At 45.8% G+C, this 21785-nt stretch overlaps 1 long non-coding RNA gene across 2 annotated transcripts in view; it reads right to left on the bottom strand.

Moving 5' to 3' along the window:
* Nucleotides 1-21785, bottom strand: part of LOC120513210 — a 51204-nt gene that overhangs the window by 11946 nt on the left and 17473 nt on the right. For both annotated transcript variants that reach the window (XR_005630215.1, XR_005630214.1), the window contains exon 2: nt 2293-2490. This is a non-coding gene — a long non-coding RNA (uncharacterized LOC120513210). The remainder of the gene's footprint in view (nt 1-2292; nt 2491-21785) is intronic.

The raw sequence follows: 21785 nt of genomic DNA, 5'->3' as shown, positions 1-21785 counted from the left end.
AGATGAGGTCACCACCCACCAGCTGCTGCACAAAGTGCTGCACTGTTGCTGCTTCTTTCTGAGCAGGGTCTTCTGTGATGAAGGGCTCCTCCCTCCTTGAAAACAATTGTGGAGTGGGGAGCAGACCCCTAAGCACCCTAAGGTTGACATCTATGGGTTACTACATCAAGCATCCAATGTAGACCATAACTCATGTGTTATATCTTCATGCAACAGGAAAATATTTGTTATAGTCCTGTTCTCACCTGAAGCCTGTCAGCATGCATGCCCCTTTCTCCCAAAGCCTGCCAAAGAGGGCTGGCCCTCTCTCCCTGCAGTTACAGATGGCGGTGCCAGCCAGCTCCATCACCACAGTGTGCCATCCTGTCCTGGCAGCCTGTGACTGCTCAGTTGGAAGCAGGGAGATTTTCATGATCCACCATAGCCCCTTGGTAATATCAAATCAGACAGAGGCAAGCAAGAGGCACACTCTTTCCCAAGGTTTCCTGAGTCTTCTGTTGCAGACAGATACAGCTTGAGATTTGAAGAGTGCCACATGTCCTCTGCAATAAGCAGCACCAGCATGAGCAACAGCTGTGACAGGTTTCTGCCACAGCAGAAAACAACTACATGGTCCAAGGGACAAAGGCCAGAAGCTGGGATGCAGCACCTGCCAAGGACCAATGATCACACAGCCTGATTTCAGCATCACTCCACTGCTGAATCAGCCACACCACCCCAGCCTGCTTGGACCAGCACCCTACACACCTACGCAGTCCTGCAGCCCTGCTGCTGGCTCAGGCCACGAGCCCAGGCTTAAATCTAGGCTCAGCATCTGCTTCTTGCCCTCTGCTCTTGGGCCATCCTCTCTGCACATGCCAGGTGGAAAGGAAAGCAAGGCTGAGAATCTGGACAAGAGATAAGGAAGCCATGGTGCTGTGCCTGCTGCTCTTGGGGGAGTAAGGGGTGAATCATAACTTTATCAGCCTACAAGGAAAAGAAGCAATTATCTGGCAATTGTATGAAGTCCATTTCAGTGAGAGGCTCATAACCTAACCAGCCCTTGCAGTCAGGGGGAATAAAATATATGCTGACATCAGTATACAGAGATTCCCATTGGAAGCCACTTTCACTGCAGTGTTGTGAATCTTTTCAGAGGCAGCTTGAAAAGATTCACTCAGTGTATCAATCTTCCTGGGGAGCAGAGCTGACGATGGTTGTACATAATAATGCTTAAGCCAATTCACATGCACTGTTAGTGTCTGTCTACAAGTCCTGGCCCTAATCAGTGCATTAAATATAAACATATAAATAATAACTCTGAAACACCCTCTTCAGGGGCAGTGAAATCTTCTGCCTTGGCCACTCTCAGCTCCTCAAGCTTCCTCTATAGTGGCACAATCTCCCCTTGACTCCAAGAGGGAGAATGGAAAACCATAACTCTTCTTTTTGTTCAGGTGACATATTTTTTATGAGCCAGATTCTTTACTTTCGGTTTTGATGGTGATTCTGTGACTTTATGTTTGCCCTGTAATCACAACGCTCCTCTGAAGCAGGAGCAGAGCCCATAACTGCTACTGCCTTAACCAGCTTGTGCTGGAGGGGAAGAAGCTGCCCCACTGCAGCCCCCTGAAACAACCCATTGCTGGGGTACCATGGGTGCCCAGCTTTCCACCACGACAGCTTCCCTCTGGCAGCCAGCCAGCCTGGACAGGCGGACCTGCACTCTCCTGGCATGAGGAGCCCAGGAGCTGTAAGCCAAACAGCAGCTAATGGAGCAGGTGACTCGGAGCTCTCTGGATCAGGACCTCCCAAGCAGTCAGGATTTCTTGAGCAGTATTTGTATTGCCATACCTGTTATCACACATACCCCTTGGGGGTGACACCTTGGCAAGGATGGAATAACCTTAAATGCCACATCTTCTGCAGAAAGTATGTGATAAATCCTTACCAGACACCCATGTGCTGCAATACTGCTGGCGCCACTCACTCCATGTGCAGGAAAATCCCTCTAGAAGCAGCATAATGCTGTTGCAGACTTTCCCATGTAATAGAGTCAGTGTGTCTTTTTCTTTCTTTTTGATTCTTGTCGGGTTTTTTAACAGGTAGTAAACCACCTTAAAACTTCCCCTTTCATCATTACACAAACAAAATCTGACCATTAATCCCCTGTTTATCCCCTGTGCATGTACACCTCTGGTTACTGCAGCTGTGGGAGTCTCCCATTTACTGAATTAAATAAACAGGCACCTAGTTTTTGCTGCCAGAGGAATGTGACATTTGAGAGAGAACACAGTATTCCCCCTTCCTTACCTTGGTGTCTGCTTTGCTGCTGGCTCACAGGTATGCCCTGCACTTGGGCCACTGAGGAGGCAATGCAGGTCACTCCAGAGGAGGCAGCCCCTGAGCATGCTGTGAGCTCAACTAGGGGGATGCTGCCATCACTTGTTAAACTTGTCAGGTTTGTAGGAATGAAGTGTCATCCTAGACCAAAGTCTTGTGAGTGACTTTCTGTGAAGAAAGGGGATAGAAAAGAAAGCATCTTACAAAGCAGATTATAGCTACCTTCACCTTCCCCACCTCTGTATGACTGAGGTGCAGCTCCTGATATATTGGCTGTGCCCTGACTGTGTGGGCAGCAGCTCTGAGCTGGTAGCCTCTGTGCCATCCTCCATAAGACACTGAGGGTAGGACAGCCCAGATGGGGTGTCTAGGCCAGGCTAAGTCCAAATCCAGTGTTAAGAGTCCTCTCTGTATGTTGTTTTCTATAGCAGCTGAATCACAGATGCTGCTTCATCAAGCTTGAGATTCATCAGCCATTGCTAGTGTTTCACACAGTAACAAAAAAATATTTTAAAGAAAATGGGCATCAGAAGAAAGCAAGCACACTGGCTTCTGGGTCTGCCATCCCCCACTGAAGCCTGGCAGCCTGCCTGCTGCCAGGCCTGACAGGTAGGCAGAGGTGGGAAAACCCCTTATGGCTCTTTTTATTGTGATAGCCCTATATGAAGCTGCAAACATATCTGTCACCTTCCAGCACATTGTTTACCAGCTCTCCTCAACATTCCCCAAACAATATTTTCTAGAGACTGTAATTCAATACTCACACCCCAGAGCTGTAGCATCAGCCCAGAGAGCAGCATGATGAATGTATTGTGTTCCTCCAGAGCTTGGGCTTGGGAACTGGTTTGTGCTGTTCCAGCTGTTAATTATCCCTCTGCTTTTTGCTATTCTCATCCCACCTGTGCCTCTGTATTTATCATGTGGGTCTACATGCACTAAAAACATCCTTACTCTTTAAAGTATAAGGAGTAATTTATCCCTTTTGTGCAGCACAAGGCAGCTCAGGGGACCAAATGGCAAGACTTGATCAATAAGGTGCTCACTAGATTAGAGGCACTGGGGCTCAGACCTCAAAGTGCTTGTTTAGAAGAAATGCAAGAGAATGAACTAAGAATGTTAAGCACAGACACAAATACAATTTCCACCACTCTCCCTTCCCCATCCTTTCACCAGCCTGCATCCCAGAGGCCTCCTCCCACTAACCACTGCTGAGAACAGCCTCCAGAGCCAGGCCAGCCCAGGTCAGGCTGCTCAATGGGAAGAGCTGCTCCTGGCCTCTCAGGCATGGCAGCGCTGTCTCTGCAAGCAGCCAGTGCACTGGAGGAGCACCCACGTTGCTGGGACGCAGCACACCAGCCTCCATCTGTTCAGCCCCCGGCACCCGCTCCGCACAGAGCACTGCTCTCGGCTGTTGTTACCTGGGCTCACCCAGCGAGCTGCAGCTGCTCCCCAGAACACTCCAGAGTCCCACCATGGTTCACTCACTCCTTCAAACCTTTAGTTAGTGTGGAGTATAAATGTTGAAGGCTGCACACATTCATGCTCATAGCATGTGATCCAGAGGACCAACCAGTAAAAGTGACAGGTAACTCAGAGGCGCCAACACCTGTCCTTCCTGTGTTTCTAGAGAGCATATCTTAGACCTTTGTCCACACTGTTCTGCACCTTCCCTTTCTTACCACTCCAGTACTGCTGCAGGTCTTTCTCACATCTCTGCTGAAGTCTTGTTCTCTGCTTATAATGACAGCTTGGATTTCTTAGGAAACCTGCAGCCTTATGAAACAGCCATGATGTACCCAACTCAGAATCCCTGGCAGGATTGCTGTCCTGCTTTCCACCAGTGGCCAAGAGGCTTCCTCCCACTGAGGCACCACACATCTCACTCCTTACAAAGGTGAGGGGTAGTTGCTGACCACAAGGACACTTTGGTTCCAAGGACCTCATACAGATAATTAAGACAGGTAATTAAGACCCATGCTGCCATTTCTTGCACTGGGAACTGCTGATATTTAACGACATTTCCAAAATATTTTTAATAGAAATTTCAGGTCTTGTTTCTAGTATGACATTTATCTTCTATTAGCATGAAAACAAATAGAAAAGTCTGAAAATCATTGCCTATATTATAAATTACTTTATTGTTGGTTTTATTACCTTCTCCATTAAGCTGTCATAATCTGTGCTTCCTCCCATTTTTGTGATGGCCAGCCACTGAAATCCATCGTGTTTTCCCTGTGATTTATACAGGACCCTAGTGATAACTTTATTCACCACGAGGATAATTATCAGCTATATTATTAAGGCTGCTCAGTTGCCCTAGGGGATAATGTGTCACAAAGGTTAAAATATTGACAAGCAATAAAGTATGTATTATAATTACACCAGTGCTGGGATAGATAACTGGCTGTGAGCACGGAACTGACCTACATCTTTGCAGCCTTCTCCCAGGAAAGACAGCAATGCTGTGGTCACACTGAACACATCCCTACAGGACTGCAGCAGTCTTGGCCCATCACCGGGAGGGGACCCCAACAAAGGCAGTGCCCCAACCCATCCACATGGACCCCACAAAGGGCATGCTCCTCATTCACATATATTGACCATTTAAGCCCTGACAACTGTGCCCTCAGTGAGTTTCTTTATGATTCATAATTGAACAGCATGCGTAGCTGAAGTAGAAGAGGGTTTTCCACAATCCTTCTATATTTCTTCCCATGTCCCTTAAAAAAGCTTTTCTTCATAAGAATGGCAGAAGGAGGGAGAGGAAAGAACTGGCATCTTTGAAATGAAACATTGATTTCTTCTGGAACTGGAGCAACCAGGTGCATGCCTTATTGGTATCATGGTATATAGGTATAATCTGAAGGATGTTACTGAGATAAATTGCTTTTTGGTTCAGGCACTAACAAAACGAAGCACTGAATAACTTGGCACTGCATCTGAAGTGAGACCATAAAAGTAACCTTGGTCATTCCTCCAGATCTACTATTGTTACATCAAGAAGACTAGACCAGGGATGGAGGAGCTCATAAATAATTTCTCATGGAAAGCACGTACAACACCCAGACAAAATCTCTCTCTGAGAAAATGTGGAAAAGTAGTAGACTTAACCTACTTCAAAATGTCATTTTTTGAAGAAAGAAAAAGCCAATCCACGTCTCTTTCTTGATGCTTAAAGGATGTGTCTGTACCACAGCAGCATGTTAAGCACCAAGCCCTAGACCTGGCTTTTAGCAGCTGAAAGAGCTTTGCTGCATCAAATTCTGCCACTTTCCTCCAATATAATCATATTGGAAATAGATGGTCACCTATTATGGGTAAACATGACTGAACAAGAACTGTAAGACATTTAATAAACTACATTGCTTTACTTTCTTCTGCTAAGGAAGTGCCAAGGACTACAGAAACTGTATTTACCTCAGGTTCATCTACATCTCACTGGATTTGTCCAGGGGAACATAAGTAGTATAGAGGACTGTGGTCCTAGAGATGAGGGTCAGAGCTCTAGCCCAGCCAGCCTGAGACACCCTGCAGCATTTCTCTGGAATATGGGCTCATGCTACCCTTTCACTGCCCCTTTGAATGAGTCACGGATGCTGGAGAATTAGAGGTAATTCAACAAAATATAATTTCTCTGTTCACCACAAGTACAAAAGTTAGAGCTTTTGGCTTTCTTTGATACAGAACCAAGAAGCCTGGTGCTATAGATGCTGCTTTGTGCTCATGAGCAACAGCTTTTCAACCTGAGAGGTGATGACACAGCCCTGGACCAATAAGCAGATTCGAGAGCCCTACAGTAATTACAAATCATGCCAAAAAATAGCTATAGGGAGCCCACAATGCACTCCAGCTCCCCTCTGCAGACGCCCTGGAGTCCCACAGGAGATGCTTAATGCAGTTCTGGTGGAGAAGCTCCTTGGGTACTCAGAACCGCATCTGTCTCCAAGCTTAACATTTACCCTAGTGCTGGACAACTTATTTCTGCAGCACACTGCTCAGGGCTTCAAATGAAAAGACCTCTGCAAGGGTGACTGGGGAGCTTGCCTTCCTGCCTGATCACCAGGTTTTTCCTCCTCCATCCAAGGAGTTGTCTGGCACTCAGGAAAGTATCAGAGCCAAGCCTGACTTGACTTAAGGACCTACCCGTGTCATCCCCAATGCCATCTCCAGCACAAATGCACCAAAGTCCTCAGAGCATGCCATCTGCTGCCCGTGCAAGGGGGTTTCCACAAAGAAGCATCACTGCAGTCAGTGCTCCCCTCACACAAGAAGGAAGGCTGAACCCCCCAGAAAGGTTCCTTTTCTCTGAAAATTTGTTGTTGACTTCCCTGATGACCCCCACACCATGCACTGCAGGAGGTATTAAAACATGGACGGATAACCACGAGTCTCCTCAGATGACAACTTTGTGGGACTGATTTAGAATGCCTGGTTCAGCCTGGCCACAGCTGGTACTGCCCAACACCCTGTGACAGGATGAGGGAGACATGAGCAGCACAAGCTGCAACAGGAGCTCATTTGGTCCACAGGCACCTTGGGAACTGAACATGTTTTACAGTGTCACATCAGCACACGAGGAACAGATGACATAAATGGAGGTGAATTAAAACCTACGTCTCATGAGGGCAAATGGCTGTGTATGCAGCATCTGCTCAGCCTGCAGCTTCAAAGCAGCAGAAATTTTAAGTACTACCATTTACAAAAGGTTCATCTTCACCTTTTGTTTGACCATAAATCTCTGAAGCTCACCTTGTTAAGGAAAAGTGTGGAACAGCAGGAGTCTTGTACCTCTGCCACACCTCCCCCAGTGCGTTCCTCTCTGATGCATTACAGATCATCTCTAGGAGAGATACATCTGCATTGCAAAGCATGACTACTCCTTTCAATAACAGACATGTCCACCACACGCCTGACAGCAAGAGACAGAGTATTTCATTTGCAGTCACCTGCTCCCACCACCAGCCCAGCCTGCTCTGGGCAGCAACCCGAGGAGGGGTTTCCTAGGTGTGCCACAAGGAGCAAGAGCACTGGGCTATTTGGTAGGAGTTTCCCTGTGCTTGCCTTTGGCCCATTATTGGAACGTCCAGACAAAATCACAGAGAGGGGCTGGTGTCAGCCTGGGGAAGGCACAGGTAGATGGTCACTATATCTTCTCTCCTACCAGAAGCACTGAAGGCTGAACTCCCTCCTCATTTGAAAGAAACACTTCATATTTACTGACAAAGAATTAGACAACACAGACTCTTAGAGGAAAGCATGATTAAATAACACACCGTCCGTGGCACAATGCATACAAATGCCTATGCTGCCTCTCTGTATGCTATCATCTAGCATTATCATTCTTTCCAGAGCACCAGAAGACTGTCTCTACAGGACTATTACCTCTGACTCGTGATAAAACCTCTCCTGAAGTATTTTCTTTCCATTGTGCCTTGCAGATGTTTCCCTTTTTAATTTGTCAGAGACAAGTAACTGCATCTCTGAAAATAACATTCTTCAACAACACTCTGTTTACTGCCAGGTCTCCTTCCTCAGCTAGTACTGGTAATGTTTATCCTTGTTTATCAGATGGAAAACTGCAACCAGGCCCATGGTTTAGGTTAACAGCACAAACATGTTCAAATAAAAATCAACTTTATATTATTGAAAGCTCTATAGCTACAAAAAGATGGAAAACATGAAGTCTTCTCACAGCACAAGGGTCCCTGGCACTGGGCTACAACAGCAGACTGGAGAGCACTGATGGTATAAAGTCACTTCCCCGTCCAGCTTCTGCCACAGAACCTGCAGCCAGAATGTACTTGATTGCATGCAGGTCACAAGCCTCTGTCGTTACTGGGTTGCAGCTGCTGGGAACATACAAATCACTCGGTGCCTCTTCAGGAAACCCAATAGCACAGGGCTGGGAAATTCCTACCAGCTGCTGTCCATTTGTGCTATAGTCAGCATAGATTCAGGAATCAATACTACTGCTTGTAGGAATTACAAGTATTAAGGATGTTAGATAGAAGGTGAGCTTGTCCTTTCCTAGAGCTAAATGCCTCTTCATGGCATTTAAGCAGCCTAGTAGTAATCTGCCCTTGCTGGATGTACAATCACAGGGGCTCTGCCAGCACTATAAACAGATGTGGAGAGTAGAATCAGCATCTCAGAGGACAGTACATCAGCAGAGCAGGTGCCAATGTGACCAAGGAAAGTTTGAGAACAGAGCTCTTTCTCAAGGGAGGTGGTGCAGAGAGGTGCCAAAGTCTCTTCCTTTCCTCATGGGATACCCTCAGACTGAAATAAAAAACACTGAGCAAAGGTGTCCCATGCTCTTAAGGAAGGTAGAAATTTCAGGATTCACCTACCCTGGACCCAGAAGCACTGCTGTTGAAACCCCCAGTCTTCACAGCCCACAGACCCCTACCTCTACAGAAAGTCCAGTTCTACTAAGATATATAAAATGAGGCGTTTTGTCCTGCCAAGCTCACCTGTAAGAAGAAACAAAATTACCTGTCCCCGTTTCCTTCAGTGAGCTGTAAACACACTTCTGATACAGCCCTTTGACAACGGCATCCTTGTTGCACCTGAGACTGGCAAATCCATGTTAGTGACCTCACACTGTCCCCCAGGGTAAGTGCAGGGCAGGTTTCCAACTCTGCAGGCTGATAACCTTGCAGGGTTGCGTAGGCCAAGTAAAAAGTATAGGAGGGATTCTTCCTCCTAAAATTAAATAAACCTTATGTGAAAAATGCCATTTTGAGTGTCTTGAGCTGTCAATTGCAGGAGAAAGTGATATTGATTTCTACAGAAACTTTATTTGAGTAACCTATTAAATGAAACTTATTTGACACCAGATGACTCCTGCAATTTAATTCCCGAGTGAAGTGTTGTCTCCAAGGCTTTGTGATGTTCTTTAACCTGAATGATGAAAGGCATTTTCCTTACAGCCATTTGCTGGTGGATCTCAGGGTCTTTGCAAATAAAGTCCTCCAAAAAATCCGGAAGATGCTTTCACTGGCAAAGTGCAGCTGATACCCCAGATACCCCAGAACATACCAGGCTTTAGGAGCAAAGCTAAAGGTACAAAGAGCCTGACAAGAGCTGCCAAACTCTGCGGCCTCCACCTAAACAAAAGTGCTGAGAAAAGCCCCAGGATCCAGGAGTTGAGTGGCCACAGGTGTTACAGTCCTGCCCCAGACAACACTTGTGCCAGGGCAGCCGAGCTCAGGGCTGGGGTATGCTCAGACCTCAAAACCTCCTCCCCTTCCTCCTGCACATTTCTATCCCCAAGTGCCTCAAGGCAAAGCTAGAGCTGCAGAGGCATTTGCTTTTCAGTCCAGCCCCCTCTGCATTGCACCTTGAAGACTTGTTAGCTGCCTGTGATCATGAAGCTGTCTGCCATGCTTCAGGGGCCACTCACTTCTGCTCAGCAAACCTTTTACACAGTTTGTTCTTTTAAAAGAAGCCAATTTATTTTTTATTTGAATTTTACAATAAACAATTAAATAGGAAAAGTGTCAGATTCCATTTCTTTCATCAAAATGGCTTAGTCATGTCTGGAATGCCAGCACTAACAACCCTAGTCCTTTGGTGCTCACAGCCCCAAGAGCTCATGCTGCAGCACCAGACCAGCTGTGTAGAGCCCTGTGCTCTGTCATACATACATGAGCTGAAATATAACAGGGAACCCAGTGGTCATTGATCCTCAGAACAAGGCCCAGAGAAATCAATTCACTCAAGGCACACTACAGTCTGCTTGTTCAAAGAGGACACGGTACTGATGATACATGGATTCCACTGCAATGCACCCAGCTCAGCTCAGAGCTTCTCCCTCTGCTCCCAGGGTCATCTCCATCAAATTTAAACACAATAGCCGGGGATCTGGGACCTAAGAACTTGGACAGTAAACACTGCAGCCCAAAGAAAATCAGAAGAGCTTGTTGAAAACAGATAAGCTCTCAGCTAAGATGCACAGAGCACCACTGCCTGTCAGCAGCAGTGGAGGCTAGCTGGAACTGCTTTCTTGCAAAGAATCACATATGAGTTGTCATTCCAGGGACTGAAACTGGGCTTGACGTATACAGAGTTAAATTAATGATGACCCTTTCCATGTTAGCTGCCTGAGGGCTGGCAAGCAGCTGCCACAATCATGTTCTCACAACTGGCCTGTCTGCTGGGAGCCTGCAGGGCATCTCCTGCCCTCAGGAGGGTCCAGCCTGATCCAGAGCCACTGTCTCAGCCACTGCACAATCCAGCTAGGTGCTGTGCTCCCAAGACAACTCATACCACAGGAGTTATTCTAAGATCAGCCCAGCCTTCTGGAGGGAGACCTGAAAAGCTTACTAAAGCCTCAGATGGAACAGCAAAGGGAAATTAGGGCTCACTTATGCCACTGGCAATGCTTGGCAGCCCAGGATCCTGTCAGTTCAGCTCTCATGGGATCAGAATCTACACCACTCTGAAGAAGAATGAGGTTTTCCTGGTTGAGCACATGGCATGTATTGTCACAGAGGAGTAACCAGTCTAATCACCCTGTCAGGTCAAAGCAGCAGCTCCTGACAGAGACCAGCAATTTGCCACTGAAGCCAATTCCTGCCAAAGGTGTTGGGGGGCTGCTGGAGTCTGTTACACTCAACATACAGCTGATGGGCTGCCACATGGATCTCTCACAGCTGTGTACTGATAGCTGATGGAGTATATTCTTAAAGACAAGTTTCCATCCTTTAGTATGTTTGTTTTCTCTCCCTGCTTCCTTTCCAGATGCCAAGCCTTCTTTAAAAAGAAAGCACACAAAGCAGCATTTAATTTATAAAACACTACTTTCTTTCTGAAATTTCAGCAAAGCTGAAACTTGACTTGAAAATTAACATCAGCTGCATTTACTCTACAAGTAATTAATTCACTTCATCCAAGTGCTACCTTGGGAAAGAGAACAAGTCACAAACATATTCACCTGTCATTAAAAAAAGGCAGACAAAGTAAATAATTCAAGAGGTTTAAAAATAAATTCACACATTCATAAAGGCAGACTTCCAAGCTTCTTTTCATCTCCTCTCTGCAGCACCCTGCTGTATGTAATGGAACAGTGATACAAATACAAAGGGAGAGAACACAGAACAAGTCCTGGGCTTGACTCACTTGGAAACCAAAGGAGTCTGTTTGCAGTGACAGAGCCCTGTAGAATACACACAAAGGCTTCTGGATTTGCAGCTGGGCCCAAAGGAACCAGACCCTTGATATTCTGGAAGCAAATGCTGGCTTACAGAGCAGATCAGATCAGATCAGGCTCTTTTGACTGGATCGGGGAGGGAACCTGCAGTGCCTCCTCAGAGCTCTGAAAGGGGATATACAGCTGTGTTGTCTAACAGGAACCACATCAGCTTTGCTGCTGCATTTATGATGCAGCATTCATTACTATTGTGGTTCCAGCTGGTACTTTCAAGCCCTACATTTATGCTCAGCATCCTTACTAGAATGAAATAGTACTGCAGGTGCATCAGTGAGGGGGCTGGCTGCCCCTGCTCTTCCCAAAGTTCTGTGTGCTTCTGAAGGATGCCAGGAGAGTGGCATGTGCCTGACTCCACTGCCGTGGACCTCTGTCCCAGGCTGGGCCTGGGACTGTCCAGGGCTGGGTGCTGGCAGACCTCACCACAGTCCTTTGCCCAGGAACAGACTGCTCAGGGACTTGCCCCAGAAGATTGTCCCTTCAGCAGTTAAAAAGCATTTCAGAAATGATGGGTTTGGAGATCATCCCTAGAAATAAGGAGGAAGAGTCTTCCCTGGCTCCAGTCTGCCCAGGATATTTTAAACCAGGGCAGTAAGGCTACACAGGATCGATGTTTCTTCCACCTAGCAGTATGTGCCTGACTATTCTACATAGAACTGGGAAACATAATTCCTAATACCAGGAGTAATGATCCAGGACTTTTAGTATCTTCAAAGTCTGTAGAATTTTATTTCCTGAAGTGTTTGAAAATTACTCTTTGCTAATGGCTAGCTAAATGTCTTTGAAGCTAAACATCTTTCTGGAGCCATGTCAAGTAGCTCAAAGCAGTCACCATCCCTTGGGATACAGGAGTCACAGCTCACACAGACTTAGAGAAGTCCCTAGTTTAGCACTCACAGACTGAGGCAGGGAACTGTGCAGAGACAGAGCCCCAGCAAAGAGCTCCCTTTAAAGTATACAGAAGTCACGTGGTATTTTGTCTGTAATATTCCCAGTGCAGATTCTTTTTTTCCTCCCTTGACATCCACCAAGCTATCCTCTTCACTTTCAGGTCAAATATGCTTTATTTTTGAGAAATCCTTTTTCCTCCCCTCTTTCATAGAAGCAGCAACAAGAGTGGGAAGGTCTCTGGCACCTAAGACAGAATTCCTTGCAATGCCTTCTTGCTGAAGTCAAGAGGCTTCCTGTCACGTGAACTTAAATCGACCAACCTCACACAACAAAAAAAGTGAAGCCATCTTTCAGCAAAGAGCAAGAAATGGCAAATTCTGGCAGATCCATCCAAAGCAGTAATAGCATATTATTCCTTAATGCAGTGTCAGATACTTCCATAGTACAAAGGAACTATATGGATGTTACTATACATTGCTCAAAGATTTTGTGCTGAACCCCCTATTTGGGCAGCTCTGTGGTAGGATGCTCTCACTCCTCATCAACTACATGAGTATGTGGCTCCTTGAAAAGATTGCATTTTATCTTTCACTACATGAAGAGCTCCTATTTTCTTTTAGTTCAGTGTACACATATCCATACCGAACAGCACTTTGCTCACATGCTGCCTGCTTTCCCAAAGACTTAAAAAAAGTCCTTCCAGTGTGTGCTGGCAAGAGACAGGGTCCCAGCAGGTCTGCTGCACTTGGACTTTATGATACAGGCCAGAAGGAGCAGAGAGCCAGCATTCAGACTGACAAAAAACGGATTCTTTTAGCATCTCCTGTGGGGACTGCATGGGACACCAGCATTCTTTGGGCCCACGAAAACTGGCTTACAGCTGGCTGTGACAGAGAGGAAAAAAAAACTCTCTTACAAATGTAGTTCCCTGAAAGTGTTCCTCCTTGGAGAAGGATAGAAAGAAATGAGGATCTGAGGGTGCCCCTCTTGGGGTGTGCAGCAGAAGCAGGATAGCTCAGGTTGTGCTGCTTTGTGACCTGTGATGACAGCTGAACACTGGGGATCTTCCAGGAGCTGGCTGAGCCAAGACTGAAGAGGAGTTGGTAAAGATGTGCTCAGGGTCTAGCAGGGAGGCAAGATCAATGTGGATCTGGAAGCCTGGCACAGAGCCCTGTGGTTATCTGCTGGGGTGAGGGAAGAAGAGCCCTGTGTCAGCACAGCTTCTGTCAGAACTGCTCTCAGTCTGCCTCAGCAGCCACCACTCCTCTGCTTGGGAGGAGAGAGAAGAGCTCCTCTTTGATAGAATTTCATTTGTTCTCTTTTGTAATCCCAGCAACAGGATGGAAACAGATAATGTGCAATTTGTTTTAATTCAGCTTTATCTTGTCAGTCCTAGCTATAACACTGCAACAAACATCATTCTGAAGAATAGAAATGTGATGGAGCAGGGTGAGATTCTGCAAACCTTATTGATTACATCACAAGTCATCACTATAAATATTTGAAGGAGAGAAAAACTCTTGATCTAAACATGTTCATGTAACAAATTGTGCAATTGAGAGTGAGTGAGAGATGGTTCTAACAGAAGAGGGATGCTAGAAAGCAAAGCATTTAAGCTGCTTAGCTTTCAACCCAAATAACATCCATTAAATGGAGCATTGTGGAATTCATGCTGTGAGAAAAGACATACAAAAGGCTCAGTGTTCAGGAGCCTCAGAAGCACGTGAATAAAGCATGTCATGAAGGAAGCGCTGTGTTTCTAATCACTACAGAGAAACTAAAGCACTTTCTACAGCTCCTTTAGGGACCGAGAGCTGCTGTGAAATTGAGGGAGCCTCGAATTGCTGAGTGGAGAAGGGTGCTGACAGCCATTACAGACAGGAGAACACCGGTGTAGCACAGCAAACCCTGCTCGGTGTTCCAGGTTTGTTGCTGTGCCAACACTTCTCACTGTGCAGGAAGCAGAGAACAGGGATGTCTGGCAATCCCTGGCCAGCTCGTCTGCCCTTGGAAAAACCCTGGGCTCTTGCTCTTCTTCAGAATAAAGTCAAATTCAGGGAAAAGGCAATGCATGCTGTCAGCACAGCAGTCAGTAGCAGCTGAGGGCTCTCACCAGCTCTGCAGAAGTGATGAACACAGCCAGTGGCTGCTCCCCCAGAGCCAGCACCTGTGGCCACAAAGCCTGTTCTTTCCTTGTCTGTAGGAAGGAATCCTGATTCATTCAGACAGCTTGTATTGATCTTCTTTTTTGTTTTTTTATAAGAAATTAATTGTGAGGCAATTTCCCCTCTGTTTAAACTTGAGGAGATATTGTGACACTTCCCTCTCTGACAATTTTATTGGGTAATAGCCACAGACAGTGTAGGTGTGCACAGTCAGTCAGACCTTTTATACTATGTGTGTTCCCATAAAAATGATTGGGTTTAAAGCATTATTCTAGCATTGTTGTGATTGTACCACAGGACAAAGCAGCCTAAAAGGCAGATGTGAACTGAAGGCAGATCAGTAAGTGTGCCCTGCTCCTCCCTGTCCTCCATGCCCAGCAGGGAGAAGCCAGACTGATGTCTGCCTGCCAAAGCAGACAGCATAGAAGAGGAAAGCACAGCTCTGCTGAAGTTCAATCTACAAATTATATGCCGACACCCCAGCTCTCATGGGAAAGGGCCATATCATATTTCTCTGGCATCCCAAAGCAAACATGGCTCTTCTGTCACTCGAGGCACATTCTGCCCATGACAATGTCCCTGACTCAAGCTGTGGAAGTGCCCAGGCAGACAGTGCTGGGCTGCCCTTCAGTGTGACATAGCCAGAGCTCATGGACCTCCGGAGCCTCTGGTACCCCATCCCTGCCCCCAGATCTCCTACAACAATGTCCAAGGGCACGTTGTGCTGCTGCTATGAGAACCCAGTCATGCAGACAGCAAGCTCCGTTTATGGCACAGCTTCACAAGACAATCACTGAGAGCTGTCCTATTTTTTAGAATGTTTTAAAATACTCCACTGTATGCAGCTTGGAGGGGTTTTGATCTGACTGTAAAGCAAAGGACAGTCCCTCTTAAAAGCAAAACTGAAGGTATAATGATGATATTACCATCCCTACTATTCTAATTCCAAAGGAGAAACAGCTCCCAGTTTTAATCCTCGGGACTGTAGTGAGTTCTGTTTTACCCTTGAATTCTGTGATTTCTCTTGAAACCAATTGTCCTTTCCATAACCATTATGTGCCTTGGGGCAAGGCTTCTAGCAAAAAAAAAAAAATTATTATTGAAAACATGGAAGTTCACAAAATTGACTTCTCAGCAGCTCAGACAACAAAGGCAGGTGACATATTTGCTGCAAATTCCAAAGACAGAAAAGTACTGTTTTTATGGTAACAGGAACACCTGAATGAGACATTAATAGTTCCTTGAATCATAATTACAGAAGCTGTCCTTTTCCTGAAATGAATGAACACATTGGTAGCTTACCCTCAAACCCTCCCTAGTTAAATTAGTATTCCCTAGACTGGAGTTCAAACCAGACTGATGAAAGCCTGTGTTTCCTTTTGCTGTAGTAAAAGCATAATGACCAGGGATGCTCCTCTTGGCACAGGAATTTGCTCTGCATAAAACATTATAAACCATCCCAGGTTCAGCTCATCTAAAAGAAAGCTGCACAAGACGAGCCAGATGGCCCTACCCTGCAACTCTCACTTGGTCCTGAGGGAAATATACTGTAACCTAAGAGGTCTTTCCCAGCTTTTACTGTGATGACTTTGGAAGGAGAATATTTTTGCCCTGAGTAAAGAAGAATCTACTCCTATCTATAAGTATAATGGCAGAATTGCCTCTGTCCAACAGAGAGAGTTCCCCCATGGACTGGCACAGAAGCCAGTCCCTCACGGTCCCTCCACTACCAAAACCTTGCCATGTAATCCCAACACAGGACAACGCTGCCTGCTCCACCTATTCCTCTGCTCCTCCTGGCCCTGCCTCCACCTCTGCAGCAGGTCATGGAGGAGGGCATGGAACCAACCAGGTAAACAAAGGGGCTAAGAATCTAGATCACTCTGGATAAGTGCCTTTAACTGACACACACACCTTTGGCACTAGCTCCCTTGTCATCTAGGTCCTGCAGGTATTTATTAATGAAACCCTCCTGATTGTTGATTCATTTGATTGTTAAAGCTTGTGGAACTTGTGCCATTATTATTCATTGTTATTAATGTTCACAACTCAGCCTGTCTCTTTCCAATATGCTCCACAGAGGAAATCGAAGGCTGAAGCCAATCGTTGCAGTAAATGAGTGATGGAGATGCTGGAGGACAGGACAGAGCCCATTGCTCTGGGACTGAGGCAGCTTTTGGGAAGGACGTTAATCTTCAGGCACAGGGATTGCAAAATGAGTAGCTGTTTCAAGTACATTCTCTGGTGTGTGCAGTGGTTGCTCAGTTAAGTCACCAGGGAGCATCACCCTAACAAATCTGTATGTGCACAGGACCAGTGACCCAGGCCAGATTCTGATCTGTGTGCAGAAAGTTCAACACAACAACCCACACAGATGCTACAGGCCACATACAAAGCCTTGCAGAAAACACATCTCCATGTGATGGCTGAAGATGCACTGAGGAAAAGCAGAGCTGGATAACCTCTGGAAGCTCTCTTCACTCCTTTGCAAGGCACAGGACAACACCAGAAGGACACAGCTGGTGGTGTCCCAGACCTCAGGAGTGCAAAACCCCAGTGTGCTGAGTCGGGGCAAACAGCATGCTGCTTGCTTTAGCACGCTCCCTCTCCTCCCCTTCTGCAAGCCTCCTTCACCTTTTCACAGCCTCTTTGCTGCACAAAGGTTTGCCCATTCTTGCATTACATATAAACACCACAGGCCAAGATGGTCCTGCTCCTGCAAGTTTGGTAGTTGGAATGCTTCTAAATCTTCAGCAGTGTTGTTATACCAGCTCTCCAGAACAATGTATTTGCTCAAGTTATATCTTTAGAGTCTACAGAGCCATCACATACCATATTCAAACCATTATTCATCTCAAACAGAGAATTCTGCAAAGCAAGAGGAAATAAAAGAGAGTTTAACACAGCTTTACTAAAATGGAATTTGCCAAAGACTCACAGAAAAATGGATTTAATTAGGGCTGCTAATGGGGAACAGTTTGTTCCTGTGATTTAAAACAGAAGTTAGATAGTGCCTGTAATTCCAACATTTTTAAATTATATATAGGGGGTTATTTCTCATTTCTACCTTAATTATAAAAATCCATCTTTATGAATCACAATTTTAAGGCAAATAAAGCAAAGGCAGTAAAAATGATGTTTTAGTTAATAAAACTTTTAAGAACTCACCAAAGAAGCAAAAGACTTCAGCATGGATGAAACAGACTTAACATAGCAAATCATAGTTGTAGGCAGTCCTCTGGACACTACTTGAGAACAGCATAACAAGGTTAAGATTTTTACTTGGGAATAGATGTGTTCTGTTACAAGAAATGAAATCAGGTGTTGATTTTAGGGAATAATGGAAATGTCCTCCATTTCATTTCACAGCTAGGTCTCTTTAAGTTGCAGGCATTAATTGGCCTGACATGCTCCAGATAATAATCCCAAATTCTAGAATTCTCTGCTACCCATTCTTACACTGACTACTATAAAATTTTCTGAATTGCCTGCAAATTATTCGTTCTGATTCAAGTGGACACAATTATAGAACTGTGAGCCTCTTCTGCAGCCTTTTGTTTTATTTTAAACTAACAAATGTTGGTTTTGTGAAATTTCTCCTGTTAGCTGGCTCTGACCACATGACCTACGTAAATGAGTCCCAGCATTGTAAAGCACTGAATGATTTAATTACAAGTAGCCCAGACAACTGATAAGTAAGCTGGGTCTAACTTCTGTCACTGCTGCAGATTCTTCACCAACCATACTGCATTTTAATATTACACCTTGGATCAGAACAGAATCAATGAGTGAAGTTCAAATGTGGCACGTTTCCTATTTCTCTGACAGCTTATTTCATGGATCACAGGGACCAAAGTACAGCTGCTTATTCAACAGAGGAAAGAATGAATCAATTTTCATTCTTTAACACACTGTGTGACCTATTCTCTTATGTTCTATCCTTTACAATGGCTTCGGTCTCTTCAAGACCTTCAAATTTGTCAGATACAGAAAATTTAAAATAATGACAAAATCCCCTGCCCTAGGTCTGCTTCCAACTGACTGACTGCTCTGCTGGTAATAAGTCCAAATCGAAGCGATTAGGTCACTCAGGTTGAATTAAACAGACAAATTATAGTCCTAGATCATTAAAAATGAACCAATCTTCTGGAAGATTTCTGTGACTTCACTCCAAGCTCCCCACAAAAGGCACTGGATGCCACAAAGCTTGTGATCCTCATGTGCTCCAGTTTTCTTCCCCTACTTCAAACATGAAGGACTAACATGAGAGGATGGCAGCCAGGCAGCAGCTGCTGACCTGCACATTGCACAGGTGGCCCCAGCGTCTGCCCCGTGCAGCAGCACTGAGGCCAGCTCTGGGCACCCAGGCCAGCAGGCGGACAGCCACAGAGGTGCAGGGCCCCCTCCCACCCCACTGTCACAAAGACCTTGCCACTCCAAGGGGATATCAGAGCTCTACTGCTCGGCTTACCCCCCCAGACTCCCTGAAGCTAGCAGATAATGTCACAGTTCTTTAGGTACTGCCATTTGGCAGAATTAACACAATGAAATGCATAATTTTCCAATTTCAGTGTGAATTATTTTTTTTTTTTTTTTTTAGAAATAGCCCTTGGTATTGGGGTTTAAAATACTTTCTGTGTACCCTGTGTTTGTCTTCTTTTACTGTTAACCCCAGTTAATTGGTGACACTTGTATAGTTCCTTTCATTGATAACTTCGTATCAGCTTGTGCTTTTTACTGTAATCAATTTTCAGAATAGGAAGCTTATATTCTGAAAAGGAGAACAGAGCACAAGGGCGAGTGCTGTGGTCACCCTCGGCAGCCATGGGCACCACAGGCACCATGCTGGCACCCCAGAGTCAAGGCAGCAGGGCCCCTGCAGAGCCAAGGGCAGCGGGCAGCAGCCTGGCACCAAAACAGAGGGGCAGCTAAAGCGCCAGACAGATGGTGGACTGACAGCATGGCCTGAAGTAGAAACTCTGAAAGTGACAAACTAAGACAATTCTACCAGCAAAGAGGATTTCTGGATCTCCTTTTTCAAACTCTTCTCCTGCCTCATTCTACTTTATGACTGACCCCGTGAGGTTTGCCTGGCCTTAAGACATAAAAGTAATAAATCCAACCTTACCAGGATATTACCCAGATGAAACACACATATCACAGCCAGCTTTTATTTGCTTCTCGCTCTGCATATCCAGTAGTTCAAATCTAGGGCTTTCAAAGCAGTGGATTTGACAAATAGCAGTACTTCAGGACACTCGGGCAGACAAATTGCTTTTTCCAGTTCATAAGATGAATCTGGGACAAGCATGGGTCACTAAATGGTCACAGCAAATGTTTTAGTCCAGACCTGTGTTTAAACAGGCCATGAGATGTAGCAGAGGTGGATGGTTTGCTTTGTTTTCCCCTGAGAGACTAATTTTCCTTTTTTATTTTTCTGCCTTTTGTGAAGGAAGACCAAAGACCCATCACAGCTCAGGATGGCTCAGCAGTAGTAGCCATTCCACTTGCTGCTTTAGTGTAGAAGCAAACAAAACAGTCAGCTTGTGAGAGCTGCTGGCTGAACTGTAAACTCTTCAATATCTGCCATCTCTTTTCTTACCCAGCCAGGAGTGCGCTGCAGCTAAAGAAAACACCTGAAGTTCCCAGTGATCAGGTTTTGGCACAGTTCTGGAGGACTGTAATGTGAAATGGAGGCTGAGCAGCCAGCAGGCAGTAGACAGATGATGGTTTGGATGACACTCACCAGATCAGCTTTGGGTGCACTAATGAGAACTGTGCATGAACAAATACCACCACAGAGGTTACGCTCAGCGTGCCTGTCACCAACACCCATTTGTCCCCTGGCTAATGGAGACAAATGCCCACCATGTTCTGCTGAAGTAATGTTCACAATGGAGTTCTAACATAGCCTTTTCCCTTCATACAGTACAAATTAACAGTCCGCAGCATTTGAAAAATGGCCCTAATCCCTGTCCACATGGGGAGTTTGTTCCCAGTGCAAAGTGCCAGATTATGACAACAATATATATTTCAAGTGGGTGAAAATGAATGAATAACAACATCCTGACAGTGCTGCTATTCCTGAGTCTTAGGAGCTGGATAAAACTGACAGTGCAAGATGAATATGGCACTGAGATGTTACTATGCATAGCTGGTCAGGAGAATCCAGACTTACTTGTCGTTACAGATGGGTTAATTCTAAAGGCTGCATTTGATTCTGAGCCATAGTTGCTCTCTGAGGAAATAGGGAAGGGTCAATCACATGAAGGACTGAATTGCAGTGATAAATGGGTGATAGTCCCATTTATGAAGAAAGCATCAATGATCCTAGAAACAAAGGATGCAAATTTGCCTGTTGCCTCTGCCTCCAAGAGCAGGCTGAGTCCCCTGCCCACCCCTGAAGGATCCAGTCAAACGCAGTGGACAAGTCACCTACAACTGCAATCAGGAAGGCAGGACTGTCCCCAGCTGGTGGGATCACCTGTCACACACCAAATATTCATTAGCCCATTTTCATAGCATAAACATCACAATGTGCCAGGGAAATTATTTGCTATCAGGCTGACAGAGGAAAGCCAGTGTGACCCCAGGATCAGATGTGGCTCTTTACCAGGAATCCTGTGGAGCCCAGATGTACTCAGGATTTCAATAGGCTTCAGAGACACCCCCGGAGCACAACCCCATGTGCTAGCTCAGAGCAATGGTCGAACACAGACACTGCTCCAAAGGACTCTGATCATGATATCAAGAACACCTCACCTTGTCTGCTACAGGCTTTTCAGAACCATCTGCTAATGGCTGTGGCCAAAGAGAGGCCCTCAGTCAGCCAGCCTCCCATGGCTCAAGGAGCTTTCTCTAGATTGTTTTCATGGTGGTGCTGAGGGTCCTTCCAAGGCTTGTAACTGCCAGCAGCCAAAAGCAGCACTCCCCAAGCTCAACAGAGGATCCCCAGCAAGGGGAATCCCTGTCTCAGTTACTTCTGCCCATCCCCTGCAGTGCTGTGGCATGTCCCCTACACCTGTAGCATCAGGTAGGCTACATCATCAAAGAAGGCTCGGCCTGCAGTAGCAGGCAAGGGTCACTCATTCCCCAATACTTGACACAGCTGCACCTTGTTCCCACTTCAGTTTAAACGCAATCAAGGGCAGATCTTCCCTGTCCTCAGAAGACACAGAGCATGTCCCTTGCACCTG

Source organism: Passer montanus, unplaced genomic scaffold, assembly GCF_014805655.1.
Source record: "Passer montanus isolate IOZ18808 unplaced genomic scaffold, ASM1480565v1 scaffold8, whole genome shotgun sequence".
Taxonomy (NCBI): domain Eukaryota; kingdom Metazoa; phylum Chordata; class Aves; order Passeriformes; family Passeridae; genus Passer; species Passer montanus.
This window is presented reverse-complemented; position numbering and strand designations above follow the sequence as displayed.